Source organism: Nelumbo nucifera, chromosome 5 (assembly GCF_055504915.1).
Source record: "Nelumbo nucifera cultivar China Antique chromosome 5, China Antique-T2T, whole genome shotgun sequence".
NCBI classification, from domain to species: Eukaryota; Viridiplantae; Streptophyta; class Magnoliopsida; order Proteales; family Nelumbonaceae; genus Nelumbo; species Nelumbo nucifera.
In genome coordinates, this window is record NC_142653.1 from 3,305,746 (window position 1) to 3,327,731 (window position 21,986).

The following is a 21,986-nucleotide window of genomic DNA, read 5'->3' on the forward strand; positions in this document are numbered from 1 at the left end:
AAGGACTAAGGAGTAAGTCGATCTACATATTTCTGTTACCACTTAAGACAAACGTTCCATTAGACGTTAACTACTCAAGAGAGAGCTATTTCTGTCTTTTCCGGCAGAGGAGGAATTTGCCTAGTCTCTATCCTCTTAAAGCTGCCCTCCGTCGCACCATTATGAACAAACACACAAATATCTCTCTCTCTGTCTTGTTGAAGTTTCTTATTCATTCAACCTGCAGTAGCCTCTCTTTAGGTGCCTATGGACCTATCTTAAGCGTCTTCTCACTCTCACTCAACCATCTTTATAGCTGTCTTAAAGCTCATCTGACCTTGCAATGTTAGTGCTTCGTCAGTGCATAAGCACTACTGTGAATGAGTCAGATTTTTCTCAGCCTTATCATCTCAAAAAGTAAGCACTGAATTGCACTCCTAAGTCCTATCTGATATATAAAAATTAGGGAGAAGTACCAAATCAGCCCAGATCAGAATTCTTTAGCCCCAAAGTACAGGGGGAATGCATCCTGACCGTAAGGGGGGGGGGGGGGGGGGGGCTGGAATTCAGAATCCTGCATCGTGTGTTTTTGTACTTCTTATCTCAATTGCAATGCAAATTTTGCACCACCTTCTTACTTAACTCAATTATTTTTCAAGTCTCAAACAATGTGGAAACCACATTATCTTACTCTCTCATTCCCAAACAAATAACCCTCTTATCTCCATTCTTTTTTATATAGACTGGAGATTATTACTTCATTAATTAGTAAATACTTACTGTTTTACTTTTCACAAATAAATAAGAAAGCCAAAATGAGGCAAAAGTAAATGAGAATGTACACACAACCTATTTAGATTCCTATGCATGCATTTGCACCAGTGCAAATGAAATTCGCACTGCAAACAAATTTAAACCAGGCTCCATTTGAAAGGAGTACAAATACAAATATGTAAAGCGCAAAACCTTATATTTTGTATAAATTTATATTGTACATATTTGTATTTATACTCCTAAATTGAACCTAAATGTTAAAACTAATATAATAAATGGGAAAGTGGATTAAGTGAATGGCAAAAGTTAAGTTTAAAGCGTTTTTTAAAGCTGAACAAAACCAAGTTCATACTTCATAACAACTGTATTCACCAAAAAGTTAGTTCATAACTGTAGGTTCATCACGTGGAGTTGAGTTTAATTAGACCCAGCTCAAAGCTTTTGTTGCGCTTTAGATTTATAAATTATAAGTTGGAGCCAAGATGGCTAGATCTCTCATTTCCAACACACACACACGTTTAATTTACAGGCAATACTATTAACTACAATGTCCCTCTCATATTTTATATATGCATGCTCTAATTATAAATTATAAGTTGGGTCACATTAATGACATTGTGCATTCTCGATCGTGATGTTGTTGTTAACAAATATAACGCTCAGAAACCTTCGTAGCCATTTGTTGTGGTTGTGGTCCTTTGAGATTTGTGCCAAATACTTCTTGAATCTTGAATCTCAGTTTTTAGGCAATTCTCTCCAGTACATACTTTTTGCCAGGAATGCTAACTAGAAAGCAATTACCTTTAACTCAGATTCTTTGGGTTCGATCCAAGCTTTGTATGAGTCTGACGTGGCTGTTTTTTTGGTTGTTGGAGTGTTTTGGATAGTTTAAAGGATAATTTGTTTTTTTTTTAAGAGGATTTTGTTAGTATATACTCCTAAATCGCCCAATAAAGTGTGTCTATATCTGCAACTCAAAGAATTCGAATTTTTTTCTCATAGTACGCTTTACACCAACCTCACAGCATGTTACAGGTGCATTAATTGTTAATATCCTCCCATTTAGGCTTCATTTGCAAATATGGTAAATGATTTATTTAGGTAATTGGGGTATAAGAACACTTACCAGAGTTTTTTTACACCCCAAGTAAAGGTGTACAATGACCAATATATCTAAAAAAGTGATATTATTGAAGGGATAATATTGTCCCATCACATGCATATTAGCAATTTTCAACATACAAGGGTAAGTAATTTACCCTAGTCTAAAAAGAGTACTACTTTCTCGGGTAAATGAACTGCTTTGAAATCATTCTTTTCTATGGGACCCACTAATATGAGAAAATGAATGCAATTTTTTATTTATTTTTTTCTGTGGAACCTACCAACTTATCCGCCCTTATTTCTTAGAAACAGAATGAAGCCTATGAGGAATAAAATCTAATTTCCTCACAAAATCGCTAACCACGAGGCACTACACTAGCCATACACCGAGAACATCTCCCCATGAATGACAATATATTAAGTACAAGAAATGTTCTCGATGTGTAGTTGCATCGTGTCTTATGGGTAGATGTGGATAGTGTCCTTGAGGGTAGCAATTAGCATAGATCCATGCTCCAACAAGATGGTTCATGAGAAGATTGGTAGTCCTTTACTTATTGGTTGCCATTTATCTCTTAAGCCTCGTTTGCTTTTCGGTAAGTTACTTACCCGGGTAAATGCAATTACCTAGGTAAGTTTTTCTTGGGAAACACTTATTCGGGCAAGTGCATTTACCCATGTTTCTTTTATTTCCTAGGTAAATAAGGTAATGACCATTTTAGCCTTAAAAATCCATTATTAAAAGAGGCATTTTTGTTCCATTCAATTATAGCAACTTTCCCTCTAGGTGAAAAAATTATTTACTCAATGAAAAGATAGATACAAGAAACCAAAATTTCATTAACCAACTTTCCCCGCTCTCAAAATCCAAGAAAAGATCACCCCGTTAATGCTGAATAGATATGGTTCACTTTAAGAGGTTTCAGAGCTTTCATTTGCTGAAAATCGTCAAACCTCTAAATTTGTAGTAATTTGTATTGACGTCCCATCAATCAATTGGCATCATGAATTTAATTCCAATTTTAACCCTCTCTTTATATTTGTATTATATTTTCTACCACACACCATTTTCTCCACACGAGTCACAAGGGTACCCATTTCGGGTGACCCATGTGGACTATGGCTTTCATTAATAATCATAATAATTTTATTTAATTTAGTTTAATAATTACAATAACCATTTCAATCATTATTTATTACTTAACTAATTAAACAAATTTATTATTAAAATATATTAATATTTAACCACAAAATAATAATTATATAATTATTTAAATAATAAAAATTAAAACTCTTACTTATTTTAATAATTAAGATGATTATATTAATTTTTAATTTCTAATTACTTAAACATTCATACAAATATTAAAAATAAATAATTGATTATTGAAATAATTTATTTTTAATTATTTAATAATAACTATTAAAATAACTAATTTAGTAAATATTATAAATTAAAATAAATGTTTTAAATATTTTATTATATATGAATGATTATTCTATTATATTCTCAATTATTGAATAATTATTATTTAATTATGTAATTTTTATTAAATAATTAATAAAATATTATGTACTAAATATCTCTTAATAAATAATTATTAATTGTTTTATTAATTTTCATTAATTCCACTTTTCTTAATTATTTCATATTCATTTAATTAATTGTTAATTAATTTGTTAAATAGTTAAACAAAATTTTCATATCTAAAGTTAAAATGGTCATTTGCTAATTTTTAGAATTCAGCATTTAGATTTCAGAACAACATTTTTTGTATTCAGACTTTAGAACTAACAAAAGTTCACCAACTTCAACACACCTGTAAAAGTAATTATTATAGTTTCAGTCTTTCAGAGGCATTCAGACTTCCTAATTCAGTGCAAGCAAACAAGCCCTTAGAGTGATGAACTGATTGGACACACTTTTGTATTATTATATTAATAATTGAGAAAAATCTATGATATTGGAAAGACATGATACCGTAAAGGCTTTGACCAATCACAATCCCTGATAAATAATTTTGATGAAAACCCACCTGATTGGTTACTTTTACGATGTTAGTGCCTAGTTGATTGGTTGTAAGTTTTTCCGATAGCATGTCTTTACGGCAGCACGGTCAAGCCCAATTAATTAATAGTAAATGTATTTTATCATAAAAGAAAAAGATAACCCAATTGATTGGATTAATTATTTGTATTAATTCAAGAGTCAGTTTTATAAAGGCACCTTAGTGCATGAATCTCGTGTTAATGCAGAATACGGGGATTGGGGAGTGGCAGATGTATACAACGATACATAGAGGATGTTTCTAAGATTTCAATCCACTCAATAAAATCAATCCAACCGTTGTGCCACGGCCCACCCTATTGAGAGCCAGTTTTATAGAGACAAAACAACATTTATTTAAGCTTTCTCACCCCATATTTAGGAGTGGGTTCTAAAAAACTATGGAAGATGTCCCACCAAACCGTACAATCATGTTCATGGGAATCATCGAGTGTTTACTCGCTTCGATGTCTTAAAAGGAAATAATTATTTCTTGTTTAATCTATCATTAATAAGTATGCATTTGGCATTACTTATCTCCTTTTTTTTCTTTAATAAGACTGCATTAATATGTCTTATCTCCTTTTTTTTTTTTAACTACAAAAGGAGATAAGTCTGCAAAAAGGAATGCTAAATACAGCCTAATAAAGAGAATATCACACTTTCTACTCTTATTGCATTCAAATGGTATCATGTAAAACTGGAACTCACCATATATGCGGTGTGCAGATAGAGATCACGTTGAAATAATTGTTTGTTGTGAATAGATCCAAGTCCCCCTAACCCCTCTGCTGAAAATGAAAAATAACTTTCCTTTGAAAAGTTGGCTTTTTTTATTGGCATATACGTACTTTATATTGGAGATGGATGAGGATCCAGTTAGTACTACACCCATTGGCCAGCTGGCGAAAAACTGTGGGTGAGGGGGACAGTCTGGCTTGATTTGAAAGTTTTGGGCATGACACGTTGTCATGGGTGTGCAATTGCCCTCAATATTCTTTTGACAAAAAAAGGCAAACAGGGGACTGTCATGAGTTGAAATCTGCTCTCCACAGAGCGCGCCCCAAAACAAGCGTCCCATACCACACTCCAATCGTGTGTGTGTATTGGGAGCATCTCCCAACGATAAGTATGGGAGATATTTTCAATGCATACTGGGATGTATCATGTATATGTGGGGTGCATTCTGTGGGGGCAGATGTGAACTCGGCTGTCATGACCAAAAACATTCACAACAGCCCAAAGTTTTCACGCCAGCTGATTTCTTCAAAAACTCGATTTGATGGAATGCTTAAACCAATATAAGTCAAGCCTTCTGTGACAAAGGGCTCAAGAAGATAGAACTTTGAGAGGTTTTCTTCATCAAAGTTGATTTCTAAATGTGTTTTGTTAATTTATCTAGTATTTGCATAGCACTGTTTGGATGTTAAAGTTGGAACGGACAGGGTAATTCTATCATTTCCCCATATCACTGTTCATTTGATTTTGACCACCGAGAGAAAGAGTGTGTGTGTTTATTTATTGTTTTTTTTTTTTTTTTATAAAATCAAGCAGTGCTACACAACACGGGGGTAACACGTCCCCTCGTATCACTATCACAAATAGCAGCTAGAGGGCAGGGCCCGGAAGGATGTCCAGATTGAGAACAACAGAGCCTTAAGAAAATGAATTAGCTTCGTTTTCTAGCCAATCCGCAGCTTGGTTTGCCTTGTGATATATGTGTCTGTAAAGGGCCTTCTTGTTTAGACGATCTCTCAACTGAAGACAGTCCTGCACAATACTCCTTAGTCTCCACTGGGGATCAGTGATTTACTTCAAGCAAGCAAGAGATCATGAGTTTTGAGTCTCCCTCGATGATGATAGCGTTGCTAATGAAGTTTGTTGCTAGGTTGTGAACCTCCCTCACCACCCACGCTTCTGCCAAATTGATAGAAGTGGTACCAAATTTGTAGGCTTTAAAATCCACTACTCCACCCATGTGATTTCTACCAATGGCAGCAACAAGCACATCCCATTTGAGGAATGAGATGCATCAAAATTTATTCTGATTGTGTTCTCTTTAGGAGGGTGCCACAGAATATGCTTCCAAGACTTGGTCAACTGAATCATAGAATTTTTAAAGCTTAGATCAATATTTTCCTTATAGGCTCTTAAGGCTCATTCTAGAGTCATTTGAAGTAGATTTATTGTTTAAAGTTTTTGGTTACTCATTTCCATATATTCCATAAAATAAACACATTTTTTCTTTCAAACCAAACACAGCCTTAGTGATTTTATCCCACCAATCCACCACTCAAAGAGAGAAGAATCCAACAAGTCACTTAGACCAGCAATAGAGGGACCTAACATTCTCCATATCTATTTTGAATACTCACACTTCTTAAAAATGTGATCCAAGTCTTCCATATATTTATGGGTTGTGTTTTATAGTACATTGTATATGCCCTGTTTGTAGCAAATCTAATCATATAGGCTCAGTTTAGAAATAGTACAAATATAAATATGTATAGTGCAAATTTTTTAAATTGGATTTGGCCCTCACAGCTCCTTGCAACTGTGCATTTAAAATATCTCGCTATGAAAAACACATACACATACTGTGATGTTCCCAATGCATGGCTGCAAAATGCTGTGAGGACATTATGTGAGGACAAATCCAAACTCCAACATTTTGCACTATACATAAATGTATTTGAACTATTTCCTAAGTGAGCCATAGATATAAGGATTGAATTGCAATGTGCATATTTGTATTTGCACTCTTTTCAAACTATCCGTACATACAAGGATTGAGATGCTAATGGGCTGACTATTGATCATGTTGGGGTGACATTTTCAAACAATTAGGGGCGTGTTTTACAACAAGAATGTTTTTTGTTTTCATTTGTTTTTGGAATAGCCACATCAGCAAAAAACAAAAACATGTTCTTGAACCCTGTTTTTGTTTTCAAAGGGAAAAGACTGACTATTGAACATGTTGGGGTGATATTTTCAAACAATTAAGGGGGCGTTTTAGAACATGAATGGTTTTTGTTTTCACTTATTTTTAGAATCGCCACATCAGCAAAAAAACAAAAACAAAAACAAAAACAAAAACATGTTCTTGAAATCAGATTAATTCAAGAACATGTTTTTGATTTCAGTTTTGCACAACTAAGAACATGTTTCTTGTGTTTTTGTGTTAAGAAACAATCTGTTTTCAAATAAAATGGTTTTGATTTGTTTTTGGAATTAACAACAAGAAAACAAATCATGTTATAAAACACCCCCTAAGAAAACATCTCATTCATTTTGTGATACTTATGAAAAAAATATGAATGACCGAAATTTTAATAATAAAATGTATAGCCTCTTGGAAATTGTTTAAAGAGCTCTTGAAAGTACATGAGAATATTTGGAGGCTGAAAACCATATAGGTGTGAAAGAAAGAAAAATCCATTGGATTAAGTGAATTCCTCTCAATCCCAATGAATGAAAATCAATTTTGATGTTTCAAAATGAGCTGATAATAGTTGCACCTATAGGTGTGTTGCTCGAAATTATAAAGGTGAGATTCTCAAAATTGTAGTTGGATCGATAGAAAACTCTTCCATAGTGGTAGCTGAAATGAGAGCTAAATAACTGGGACTCTGGGAGCAGGTCAAGTTGTAATTAAGGGAGACTCAAAGACTACGATAGAATTGCTTCAAGTTCAAGGTTGGAGCAAGGCTTTGTGGAGGTGCAAGGCTTCAAGTTCAAACCAAAAAAATAAAGTTTGAATCAAACTCAAACTTGAGCTCGAACCTACTAGTAGTTTAATCAAATCTAGCCAAGACATGCAAATTTTTGGCTTGGCTCAGCTCGGTTAGTTGATATCATGTATTTACATATTTTATGTGGAGTTAAGCCTCCTCCTCCTCCTTATTAAACCTATTCATAGGTTGGGTTGACGTTAACTTTTTCAAATTTTAACTATGCCCAACTCAATTCTCAAGTTCGAAGCATCAAGCAAAGTCCTGTTTGTGAACAATTCTAATCATCTAACTATTCAAACATTGTCCCAACAAATATCTTATTGTTATTATTTAGTGCTACATCAATTGTTATATTATGAACACTTAAATCATTTTTTACTACTTCATCCTATGTTATTTTTTATACTCACATGGCCCTTTTGGTCACTTCAACTTGCCATATATCTTAGGGTGTGTTTGGTTCATGGATAGGATCGGAATCGGAATTGGAATCAGCCAAAGTTTTCAATTTTGCCCCTATTAAAAGAACCTCAAAAATAATCACTTTTTGTATATTTTCAACATATAGGCACATTGGCAATCTGCTAACAAGTGCATATATATGGATAAAATATGAAAAAAAAAATGAAAAGAAAAACACAAACAAACAAAAATCACAAAAAAAAAATCATTCTCCACCATAAAAATGAAAAAATGTACAACAATTTCTCACAAAACCCATCTACAAAAAGATGACCCTTTAGAACCTTTAAGTGTGAAATTCTTAACAAAGAAATCAACAAAATCTTCATTGTCTATATTTGTTCTGTTCATACATGAGCCAAATGGGAAACTGTTTTGTATCTGTCTAACTTTCACAAATGTGCCAAACAAATTACTAACATCAGATCCTGCAAATTTTGGGATGACATCGTGCTTGTGTATCTGCAGAACAGAAAGGGTAACATAGTTAAACAATTAACGTGAGAAGAGAATTTTGGTGAAAAGACCCAACTCACGCAGAGCTCAAACATTAAAAATAGATTAGGCCATCCAGGTAAATCAGTAATCTCACATAAAAAAATTGATAGACATAAAGTGTGCATTTGTTTCCTATATATAACTAATCACGACCATGGCCATAGACCATGGTTAATCAATTTCACAATCTTGTGAATAAGCTCACTAAATATCACTGAGCAAATTTATTGAACAATCTTAGCAGTTGTGACACTATAGATCTGTAATCTTGCATAATCAGCTATTTTACAAGCCAAAGCCTTGGAAAATATAAAAGTACAATCCAAAGATACAGAATACAGCATAAAAAATGAAATGATAAGTAAAATATATTGAGCTTTTCATAAAACAAACAAAAATACCTTGTTAGTCTGCTTCTTTAAATGTTTAAATCTTGTTTTTTATCAATAGGGAAAATTTGAAGCCCTACAACCATTGAGTTGACACCTGAAGATGATCCTTGGATATAGACCATAACTTTGGATGGTTGCTTCTCATTTCTAAAAGAACCTGCCATTTCATGCCACCTATCATCATTAACCTCAACTTGGCCCCCATTGACCCACTGGTTATCCACACTAAGTGCAAAATTTACATTTTGAGGACTAGTTGTTCCTGGACTAATGCAAATCCAAGCAGATACTTGGTATGTCAGGTAAAGTTTTAGTTTCTTGTGATCATCTGAGCAGAGCCCATCCAGGTCTGTGTATTGCTCACAAGGATGTAGCGGCCACTTAAAGGTTCATGGGGCCCGAAGGAATCTCCTGCCATTGGAGGAAGTAGATGAGAAGAACCAGTGCCCACACTAGAGAAAACCGCCCATTGAGGCCATCAATAAGATTGCTGTTCTCAACTATATTAGCTCCAAAAGCAGGATTCTACAAAACAAAGAACCATACATGCGATGCTTAGAACACTAAAAAATGACTCTCATAAGAAGGTTTGCATCAGACATCTCACATATATGGAAATTATTGTGTATGTCTTGCATTAGATCCTTCCCCTTCTATCTTATCCCTCCCTTACCTCCTAGTTCTTCCTTCCTTTATATCCTCACTTGACTTTTATCCTTCCATCCCCTCTACTGCCTCAGCTTCACTACAACTCTCAAAGCACTAAACATTCATATACAAATTCATCTTCCCCAAGAAAAAAATGAACTCATACTTAATTGACCGATTTTTTAGTGGAGCGGGGAAGGAGGTAATTAATTTTAACCGAAGTAATCTATGATCTCCAAGATAAAGAAACTAAGAAAGGAAATGAAATTTCAAATTTTATCTATTTTTTAAGCACAAAGAAAATGGTGCTACCTAGATAGTAAAGACCCCCACAATATGGTTCAATCCCAACCCCACCCTTCAAAAGACTATTGGTAACCAAATTAGATAAACCAAAGATCCATCAAGGAATGATCAAAACCATCTCTGCTCCAACCAACAACACCTTTGAAAGTCACCCTGCACATCTACCTGCTAAAACCTTAGAGAAATGCATCCACCTGAGGCTGAGGCCATAAAGCAAGGCCAGTATTCCAACTAATAAAAACTAGTGAACTGATGAACAAGTGTTTGTAGGGCTGGAAATGGATCCAATTAAGGTTTAGGGGTCGATTAAGCATACCAGAGAGATATAGTTAAGGTCAGAAGGCAGTGTTCCATGTTTATGGAAACAGGAATCAGCATCTGATCATACATATCTTGGAGTCCATTTACAGCACAGTGATCTGTTACAAATTGAAAGGGCTAGAAGAACCAGGGGAAGACCAAAATGGTTAAGCAAACTTTGGCATGACTTCAACACAATAAAAAAACATTGACTGAAAATTCTGAAATTCACCAATTAAAAAAACAATCTCAAGTTTATTCTGAAGCTAATCCAATAATAGGATCCTCAGATGAAACTCCTGCACTTTTTGTTTTTTGAAACAGGTAAAGTATAATATCTTTGAATAGAGAAAAAAACATGTACGACAAAGTGTTGTACACAGGGAGGTGGCCTGACCCATGGGTTGACATCACCAAGGCATTAGCATCCGGGAACATATTTCTCCATTCTTAGTTGCCTAAGCTCCTGTCTAGTTTGGCCTTAATGTGGTTGCTTAAGTCTCTTTTGTTAGACCAAGTATGTTTAGGTCATGAGCTTGGAATTTCTTCCAATCCCATCCCCTTAGGTAACTTCTATTTTTCCTTATTTTCTTGACTTTTATTCCTCCAGCTCTCACTTTATCATCCAATTTGAAAGTCATGTTAAAATCTCCCACACAACACCACACCCCCGCTGAAATTGTAGCTAATTGGTTTAACTTCTCCACAAAGGAGATTCTTTAGCTTCTATTAGGTTCTCCGTACACAAAGCTGCACCACCAGGAAGTACATTCATCTGTACTTTCTATTTTTGTGTGAATAACATTATCTACTGCCAGAACTTGCAAAGAAATCACCTTGTCCCAAAAAAGAGCCATCCCTCCTGAAAGTTCATTGGCATCCACATCCCAACAGTTCCAGTCCCACAAACATCTGAACTTCTTTTGACAGTTTAATAAATTGCACTTTTTTTCACTAAACAAAACAACGTTTTCCTTTATCTTCTATAAGGCCTATTTCGCTACATGAACCATCAAGGGGGATTCTATCCCTTGACAGTTCCAACAGTAAGCTTTCATTTCCCCACTGGGAGTTGTATGGGACTGATGGTGCGCGATCTGGTCTCTCCCTGCTAGATGACAGCTCGAACTTTGTTCTGCATACGCAGCCGGTTCAACTACAAAGAAACACTATGAGACGAGCCGGGGTGCTTTACCCGGTGTGGGCACTTCAATGCTTAAGTTAGTGATGAATGTAGTAGCGAGCTTGAATGCTTGTGAGTAAGAGGGATAGAGAGCTAAATCGTGCATACATTATGAGGTTAGTGGTGATGCCCTCATATAGGCGAGCTGTTGTAGGCCTCACGGAACATACCCGAGATCTTTAGACCGTGTTACCTAGAGTCCATTTCGCACCCGGAGATGGACTTCGTGTACGCTGGTAAGTCTTATCGTGTCTGTCCGATTTGGGCAGGATAAGGATAAGGCTCGTTGGCGTACAGTGTGATCCCGGAAAGGTTGGAGACAGCTGGCTAGTTTTTAGAAGTGGGCTATGTGGCACCTCGACAGGTCGGGACACCACGAGGTGCTCGGACCTCGATCTTGGCTGAGGTACCCGAGATGCCCGAGCTGACCTGGCCAACTGAGGTGTTGGAAAAGGATGAATTGTCATCCAGTCATTAGGTCATTCCACGTGTCCACGTGTTAACAGGTGGGGCCAAATTACCCCTCATTAGGGACAACTCCCGCAAGCCCATTCAGATTTGCATTTTTTTGAGGATTTATGTCTTTTGATTAGAGTCAACTTTGAGGACAAGGCACTAGACTATATTAGTTTGAAACAATATCTCTTCGATACTATACCATGACTTGTCATCCCCATTCCAGAGCTTTTGTTTTCTTAAATTTGACAGAATTTAAGTTCTTTGGATGTAAAAGTTCAGAGAGGTAGCACTTAGGGTCTGTTTGATTGCTGAGAAAATTGGATTGAAAAGGTTGGGATGAGAAGAGGAAAAATTATTTTCTCAAATAGTTATAATGTATTTGTTTGCTGAGAAAATCCACTTTCCAGTGTTTGTTTTGCAAAAAAATTTATAGGAGAAAAATCATGCTCAACTATAAAAATGCATGTAATTTACTTTTATGACAACTTGCACCCTCAAATGTATGACACGTACGATTGAACTTGCCACGTGGCATGATAGTGTTATTAAACTTACTCATTCAAAAATTTTACTTAAAAAGAGAAAGAAATGCTTCATCATTTGGACTTGCTCATTCATCATAGAATTTGTTCATAGGAATACTAGGAACTAAAATTGCTCCATTATTTGGACCTATTGGTACATCAAAGAAGTTGCATTCAATAACCTATTTCATTCAAAAAGTCATACATACATCAATAAATCATTTGAATTTGTCTTTAACCTGTAATTAATTCATCAATGCCAATAATTCAACCTATTCATTCCATGTAGTCATAATCATCCATATACCAATAAATCCATTGTGGTAAAATATAACCATTCATTCCACCTAATACAAGTAGATTGACCATCACAAAAAAAAGGGACAACAATCAAATTGCTAATGCATCCCCAAAAAATATACAAAATGGATGCAAAGGCTCAACCATCAAAACAAGTTTTTGTCATATATAATTAGTACCTAGTTTGTTAATAAATGTGAGTTATAATAGTTTAAGTCTTTTATCCATCCCTTCAATATGGAGGCCCTACCTAACTTCATTTGAAGCCACGCGGTATTGAGGCCAATCCGAACAAAATAAAGGCCATCCTAGATATGAGACCACCCCGAAAAGTTAAAGAGGTTCAGAGGCTAAACGGCAAGATAACCGCTCTAAGTCGCTTCATGTCTAAATCAGCAGACCGTTGCCTGCCCTTCTTCAAGGCAATAAAAGGCAAAGGGTTCGAGTGGAACCCGAACTGCCAGCTCGCATTTGACAAGCTCAAGAAATACCTTGCCAGCATCTCGGTGTTGACCCGACCCGAAGAGGGCGATGTTTTAGAACTGTACATATCGGCAAACGACGAAGTGGTCAGTTCGGTACTAATAAAGGAAGCAGATCGGATCCAACGACCCATCTACTATGATAGTAAGATATTGTAGGGATCCAAAGATAGAAAAGCTGGCCTATGCGCTGGTCATTGCGGCCCGTAAACTCCGCCCGTATTTCCAAGCTCATACCATCACCGTCCTCACCGACAAACCCCTGAGGCAAGTATTACTCAGGTCCGAGGTCTCTGGACGATTGACAAAGTGGGCCGTCGAACTTAGTGAGTACGACCTCCAGTACAAGCCCCGAACCGCCATCAAAGCCCAAGCCTTGGCGGATTTCATTGCAGAATGCACGTTCTGCTCCGAGGACCTTGGCCCGGTTGAGCATAGGGCTCCCAGTTCGGGTGAGCTCGGTGCACCCAGGCCGGTTGAGTCTGAGCCCTGTGAGGTCGCACCCGGTTCGGTATCTCTCTTGGTTAGGCCAAGCGTGAATTGTGATGAAGAGCCCTGGATCCTTCATGTAGATGGCTCCTCAAACTAGCAAGGTAGCGGAGCCGGTGTAGTTCTCCGTGGTCCGAGTGGCACGAAACTGGAGTACGCACTACGCTTTGAGTTCATGGCATCCAACAATGATGTAGAATACGAGGCGTTGATAGCCGGACTAGCCCTAGCGCAAGAAGTAAAGGCAAAACACATAGTTATCTGCAGTGATTCCCAGCTCGTCGTCAACCAAGTTACAAGGGAATACGATACCCGCAAGCCAGCTATGATCGCCTACCTGGCAAAGGTAAGAGAAGCACTGCTTAGCTTCCAGTCACACTTTATCAAGCAAATCCCGAGGTCAGAGAATACTGAGGCCGACGCCCTGTCCCGGCTAGCCAGCACTAGTGACAACACCATGAGAACTGTGTACATAGAGGAGTTACCTCGGCCTAGCATTCTCCGGGGGACAGAGGAGGTCGCTCCTATCGCCCAAGCAGAACCGAGCTGGATTGATCCACTTGCGAGCTTCCTGCTACATGGAACCCTCCCCGTGGAACGCAACGCCGCCAGGAGGGTAGAGCGTCAGGCAGCCAAGTACGTCATGATAGACGGACGGCTATACCGAAGATCCTACACCCTCCCCTACCTGCGCTGCTTGCGACCTCCCGAAGCCGAGCTCGTACTCCGCGACATTCATGAAGGCCTATGTGGCGGACACTTGGGGGGCAGGGCCATCGCCCAGAAGGCACTACGACAGGGGTAGTATTGGCCAACAATGAAAGTAGATGCCGTCGGGCTAATCAGGATGTGCGAGAAGTGCCAGAAGCACGCCAATATTCACCATCAGCCCGCCGCCGACCTCAAGTACCTCACCTACCCATGTCCATTCGCACAATGGGGTATCGACCTACTCAGGCCATTCCCGCCAGCAACAGGAGGAAGGAAGTTCCAAGTAGTGGTAGTAGACTACTTCACCAAGTGGGTTGAAGCTGAGACTCTTGTAACCATCACAGCTCAAAACGTCCAGAACTTCTTCTGGAAGAACATAGTGTGCCGCTTCGGGCTACCTCGGGTGCTGATCTCCGATAACGGAAAGCAGTTCGAAGACATCAAATTCCAAGAGTGGTGCCAAGGCATGGGGATCCGGCAAAACTTCACGTCGGTTACGCACCCACAAGCAAACGGTTAGGCAGAAGTCACGAACAGAGCTATCCTTCGCGGACAAAAAGCCAAACTAGACCGAGCTAAAAGGTTATGGGCAGACGAGCTGCCCAGCGTCCTATGGGCATAACGAACTATAGAGAAGACCGCCACTGGAGAAACTCCCTTCAACCTCACCTACGACACGGAGGCAGTCATCCCAACCAAAATCGAAATCCCCTCACTTCAGTTGGAAGCATACAACGACAATACTAATAACGACGAACTACATACCAACCTCGACCTACTTGACGAGGTGAGGGACCTCGCATACATCAGAACTACAGCATACCAGCAAAGGGTAGCTCAGTAATACAACACTAGAGTTAAGAAACGAAACTTTCGCGTTGGCGACCTGGTCCTCCGCAAAATCATGGTACCCGAGCCCGGCGTTGGCAAATTCAGGCCGAACTGGGAAGGACCCTACCGAGTGAAGAGAGTACTCGGGGGAGTATACGAGCTCGAGACCCTGGAGGGTAAACAGATACCCCGGGCATGGAACATCGTCAACTTAAGATGATTTTACCTATAAATCATCAAACTAAGCAGGCCTTGAGCCACTACCAGTTCATAAAGCCCAGAATGCCGAGCTAACAAGGACCTCGGCATCGAAAGGGGCGGAATACCGAGCTAAAGAAGACCTCGGCACCTCATCAACGAAAGCAATCTGCACAAGTATGGAACCCGAAGTACATAGTCCGGGCGGAGAACAGATCGGGCACATAGCCTTACTATGTTAACTTACCTCGAGGCTTAAGTCTAGTAGCTCGGGTATATACTCACTTCGGCAAGAAGAGGATATTTGCACAACTTTTGAATAGAAAGTACTTCATTGCTAAATGTTTTCTTTACAGTGTTTAAAAGGAAAAAGCAAAAAAAAAAAAAAAACTCACTCCGACTTACCACCATGGCGTGAGTTGCAGCCCGAGCACCTATGAGATTGGTAGGGAGATCGGCCCACTGCGCGACCTCCTCAGGACAAGTGGCGGCCTTGCTTTTTCGGAGAGCGTAGCTCGGCGTCAGCATGCTCCCAATCCCACCGTGGCTCCCTGAGCCCGAAGGCGCAGCCCGGGCATAGGGAGCCCCTGCCGCCTCCTGAACTAAAGGGGGCACCTCGAGCTCCCCAGGAGGCCCCGTCCTCGGTACCTCGGCCTCCGCCACCCGGGAAGGATCGGCGCGAACTTGCTTAGTAGCTCGCTTCTTCCGCTTCATGCCAGCCAACAAGTTCGCACCTCGAGTCTTGTCTGCCTCCATAACACCTGCAAAAAGGAGCTCGGCATCAGAAGACGGGAATAAAAGCAAAAACGAAAGTATCTTTATCTGAGCAAGAAACCTACCTGAACTCAGACCGGCCTGAATGAGTTTATCCTCCATCCGATAGGCTTCGCATTTGAGCTCTTGCCGGGCCCAGTCCTAGAGGCCCTTCACCGTGTCTTCATCTAATACGACACCGGGGTCAGAAGCGACCAAACCCCACTCAGTAGGAAACGGCCACCCCGTAGCACTTCGAACCACGAAGTAGTCCCGCTTCTATGCCGGGACCTTGTTTGGAAGGTCGTGTAAAAGCTTGAAGCTCAGGCGAGGTGACAAGTAGTACACCCTCCTATGCTCGGGTAGGGGACCCGCCTATTTTTTGAGCATGAGGATAGCTGAAAAGACTTCCGGGTCTAAAGGAAGGCAGTGCTCGCAGCACAGGGAGATAGTTCCAACAAGGTTACGAACAGAGTTCGGGTGGAGCTAACCTATAGTAAAGCCGAAGTGGTTCATGACTTCAACGATAAGAGGATGAAAGGGAAGGTGCAACCCGACAACAAGCTGCTCTCGGAATATCACGATCTCATCCGGACCGTGTTCCCAAGGAAAGTCGCCCGAAGGTACGAAGTAAGTATACTCCCCGGGCAGGTTGTACTGGACAATAAGGGACCAAAGCCTTTTAGGCATCATAGTGGAAGGTCCGAACTTATCTGGCACCCGACCTCGGTAGGAGGTGGATGCCAAACTACCCGATGTGACTCGGTATACGGGCTCGAACTCGAGCTCTACCTCGGACTCACTAAGGCCGTCGATGGCAGCAGCTCGGTTCATAGAACCAGCATTTGACCCCCCAAGAGGGTTATCTGTGCTTCTAAAACTAGACATCGAAAACAAAGGCTGAGGACTCACCAGGAAAAGCTACCGAACTACGGACGAGTGACGCGAGCTGGCCAGCTTGGATGCGAGCTCAAGGAACAAACGTTGAAGGATAAGAGGAAAGTGACTGGGGGTCTCCCCACTATTTAAAGCCACTGTACCCGCGCATCAACGACCAAGATCGAAACCATCCAACGGCTCCCCGCAAAGTCAGCTGCGCACTCCGCGACGAAAAGACACTTTGGTTCGCACGTTCGAAATTGTTTGGCGCACACATTCAAAAATTTAAAAATTTGAAAATCGTTGGCGCGCGTGAGCCACACGCAACCCGGGACTAACCCCTGGTTGAGCCAAGCCAACCCTGGTTGAGCCGAGAACCCAAGTAGACCGGACCAAAAAAGTTCCTGATCAAGGCCAAAGTGTCTTGAGGCAAATCCACCTGTCATCCTGTGAACTCCCCACGTCGGGTCAAGACCCCGAGCATGGGGAGTGGGGGGCAATTGATGGAGGAAGATTTGACCCGACTCCTCGGCCATGCGACACGTGGATTTAATCGAGAGTGACCTGGCAGAAATGCCTGCTCGGCACGGCAGCAAGCCCACAACCCGAGCTTCGAACTAAAGAGTCGAGTTCCCTCGAAGGAACCTGCAACCCGAGCTCCGGGCTAAAGAGAGTTGAGCTCCCTCGAAGGAACCTGCAAACCGAGCTCCAAACTAAAGAGTCCCGAGCTCTCCCTTCGAGGTCCTGAGCATTACAAGGAGCACAAAAGGCAGAAAACCCGAACTACCTACCTAGGGGCAGTTCGGGTCATACTCCTATCCGAACTCGAGACTTCACATTAAAAGACCACTTCGGCTCCAAATTGCCTGACTGAGCAACCGTACCGACACCCAGGAGACCATACACGGTGGCAGCGCACCTGACCGATCAGAGGACTGACACATGACAGCCGCCATCCAACGGCCACCTACCACCACCATGCCAGACAGACAGAGGCGGCCTTGGCAACTGGCAGTGGAGGTTATGACACCCGAACTAACAACTGGCAGTGGAGGTTATGACACCCGAACTGGCAATTGACAGAAGGAAGTGACTCGATCTGGCAGAGGTAATGATGCCCGAACTGGCAGAGGCATGGAAGTGAGCACACGGGGTGATTATAAAAGGCCCCCATCTCACAAAGAAGAGGATATGTGATTCTTGCGTTTTCTAGTCTTAGAATTCCTCATTTCCCTTGCTTTATGAAGAACACTAACTTGAGCTTCGGAGTGTTCCAACCAGGTTCCTCTCCGGAAGCCTCCATTTTCTTCGTTGTTTCAGGCACCTCCGATCTCGTCAAAAGCGAGGTAACCGGTAACTAGGACAGACCAGATCACGCATCATTAGTACCATTTTTTTGGTGTAAGTGTAAAATATTGAATTGTATTAACCAAAAGACACAATTACAAAGACCCCTAGACACAATTACAAAGACCACTGTATACTAAGGCACCAAATATTGGGAATGTACAATAGGATCTATATGGCAGTATGCATTCCTGTTTACAGAAAGCACTTTACAAGAGGAAAATCCTCAACCCTCTGAAATTTTTATAAATAGATAGCCATGGCTACAGCCTTCCCACCAGTTTCGTTGCAGCATATCCTCTGAGATGCACTATGTTCAAAGATGTGACTGTTCCTTTTGACCAAGAGGGTCCAACAAACTGCCAAAGGAATCATGTTTTACGCTAGTCTGCTTTCTTACTTAACCCTTGCATATACTGGCTTTCCAAAACTTCCCTATCTTTGTTTGGAGGAAAGGACTTTTTGTCTAGGCCCTGTAGACATTTAAACCATACTTAGCTAAGAAGTCAGCAGCCTTATTGGCACACCTAGGTACAACCTGTATAACCTTATTATCCCCCTTAACATACTCAGAAAAAAGACCAAGCTCCCAACTAAAACTGAAGAGAAAATGGCTTCTGTTTTTAGAAAAATTGAGCTTAACAAATCCACCTATAGGTCTATTCCTAGAAAAATTAAAAGAAAAAACACCAAAAAAAATTGTGTAGTACACATCGGTTTGATTTGCATTAATCAAATCCTTCTATCATGTAAATAGCAAACATGTAAAGATCATGGAGAGATTGATTTACATTTGGGTTCATAGTCAATCATAGAGACCACTGTACCAAGATAAATCACTATAATTTTGTACAAACGCTACTGGTGCAAGTCTCTGAATACAAGCTGCTTCAGAACGGAAAATATTAATCATCCAAATATTTACATTTGGATGCCGATGATCAGAACAAGGGGACATAAGTCCATCAACAACCGCCAAGATAAAGTCGAAGAAATAATTAAAGGAATGAGCATCATGACTTATGATGCTTCGTAGAATAACCCCATGGTTAAGATGATTAATCATGACTCATGAACACTTTATTCAAGACAAAACAAATGTAACTCATGTTATCAAAACATTCAAATGGATTTATGAATTTTGTTTTGTAAAAGAAATTTGAAAAGAGAAAAACTTCAATCATCAAAGTTTTCTTACTTCAGACAGAAATAGCGTTGTCCAGAGCTGGAGCGGAAGTGGAAGTTTCTTCACCTAGGAGGAAAACTGGCTCCTTCTATATCCTAAACCGGATGAGTGGGAGAAACTTGGATTCTTCGTAAATCTCTCCTCAAGGCTGAAACTTAAAAAAAAAAATAGTAAATCAGTGAAACCAATTTCATTCTTCAGCACTTCACTTCTTACAAAAAATGAGAGAGAAAAAGAGTGAGTAACGACATGAAGAAAACCTATTGGATTTGAAGTTTCAGTGATTTACGCAAATAGGGTTAAAATGTTAGATCTGGACATGGATGCATGCTTGTGGAGAGTGTGATTTTATTTCAGCAAAACCTTTGCTGTAGACAATGAAGAAAATGGTTGAGCTTCTAGCCACTGAGGGGAAAAACATGGGGTTGGGGAAGAAGGAACCATGGACCGAAAAACAACGGAAAAAGGGTAGAATAAGACCACTAGAGAGAGATATTCAGGGATCTTGTGTTACCTTTTAGAGATATGGCCGGAGAAGCTATCGGAGATATGGTCGTTGGATTGCTACTTTGAAGGGAGAGGAGACTGTCGACTTCTTGACAAATCCCAAGCAATTTTCTTAGCTTTTTCTTTTGGGATAATAGCATATAAGGGCAACTTTTGGGCCCTAAATATCAATAAAAGTAATATATTTTAAAAAAAATTCAAAATTAGGTTAACTTTTTTAAGAATAATATCAATTAAGGGTAAAATCAGTGTTCATCTTCTTTTTCTTGCAATCTGTTCAACAGTGCCGCCACTAGGCCGCCTCGGCAGCGCCTTCGGTGGCGGCGGCGCTGGTGGTCATTCCTTTGCCCAACGCCACCACCTCTGCCTCTGGCAACATTGCCGAAGGTGGGCGGAGACAGAGGTAACAATGGGCGGCGGAAGTGGCGGCGTTGGGCAGAGGAATGACCACCAGCACTGTTGTCGCCGCCTCTGCCTCCACCCACCTCCGACAACATTGCCGGAGGTGGAGGCGGAGATAGCCGGAGCGGCGACGAGCGATGGTGGCCAGCGGCTGGGGCGGTGGCGGCTGGCGGCGGTGCTATTGAACAAATTGCAAGAAGAAGATGAACAGTGATTTTACCCTTAGTTGATATTATTTTTAACAAGTTAACCTAATTTTGAAAATTTTTTAAATATATTACTTTTATTGATATTAGGGCCCAAAAGTTGCCCTTATAGGCTAATATCCCTTTTCTTTTTCCACCAGATTCACATTGTTTTGGTACGATCCCACTCACTTTATTTTGAGGTCTGGCATCCCTCTCTTTTCTCATATCAAAACACTATTTACCAACAAACAAACACAAAAAAGGAAGAATCATTCAAGAATATTCCCTTTTCTCATCATTTCTGACGCTTAAAGAGAACTTGTCATTCTACTTCTTACCGGATTCCCGTAATGGTAACCCGAGGCCTAAATACTAGAATTGGGCCAAGTTGCACTTGCAGCCCTGTTAGTAATAAACAACGAAGTTTATTCCCGCAAGCCTCCAATGCATTGCCTAAAAAAAGAATTGGGCCGTGTATGTTTCCATGCTTCGCGGGCCTTGTGATAACCCATTTCGATGTAAAGCCCTAACGATCGGATATTGACACACGGACCATAAAACAGTATTGGCCCCACTGTACAAACTTTGGTACGATGTGATCTTTAGGTCAATTAATGAGAGTATATCACACTAGCACTAGGGTTTCTCTTATCCACCATTGATTTCACACTCATATCGGGACAAGAGATCCTAATCAAAAGAAAACAACTTTTTAAAAAGGAAAGCAAAAAGATACGCCTCTAGATGCGCGATTGTTGTGGCCGTAGATTCACTATTAGCTTTCTTTTTCTTTTACCTTTTTTTATTAAGATAAAAAGATAAAAGATAGATTAGATTCATTCATGTCAATGATTTTCAGTCAAGTAATTTTTACTTCCAAGTTCCAACCAACCTGTTTTTCACAGTTTCCTTGTGCTGGTGGGAGTGATTCGGGCGCAATTACAATGGGTATGTAACTCCTCGTGATAATCATAGATTAGGATTAATCCACATGAATACTAGACCTGGCAATTGGGTTGGTGGGTCGGGTTCGGGTTGGGTCAATATACTTCGGGTTGATTTTGGGTCGGGTTGAATTTCATGTTGATTTTTCAAATACTAGACCCTAACCTTAAATGTTCGGGTTAGGGTTGACCTATGGGTTAATTTGGGTCATCACAAAAAAATAATTAAAATTAAAAAAAATAAAGAAAAATTACATGAAAATGTCAAAATTAAAAGAATTAACCTTAAAATTTTAAATATAAAATAAAAAACTTAAATATTTAACAATTTAAAAAATAAAGACTAAATAAAAAAATTA

General features: G+C 39.9%; 1 long non-coding RNA gene across 2 annotated transcripts; it reads right to left on the bottom strand.

The window, feature by feature from the left end:
• Nucleotides 1-8,225: 8,225 nt before the first annotated feature.
• LOC148791186 (uncharacterized) lies at nucleotides 8,226-20,686 on the bottom strand. 2 transcript variants are annotated; one of them, XR_016075988.1, is made up of 4 exons: nucleotides 20,101-20,686; nucleotides 19,847-19,954; nucleotides 19,599-19,734; nucleotides 8,226-8,562 (listed from the first exon to the last, which is right to left on the bottom strand). It is a non-coding gene; the product is annotated as an uncharacterized LOC148791186 (long non-coding RNA). The 2 variants fall into 2 exon arrangements; XR_016075987.1 differs by lacking the exon at nucleotides 19,847-19,954.
• Between the last annotated feature and the right edge of the window lie 1,300 nt (nucleotides 20,687-21,986).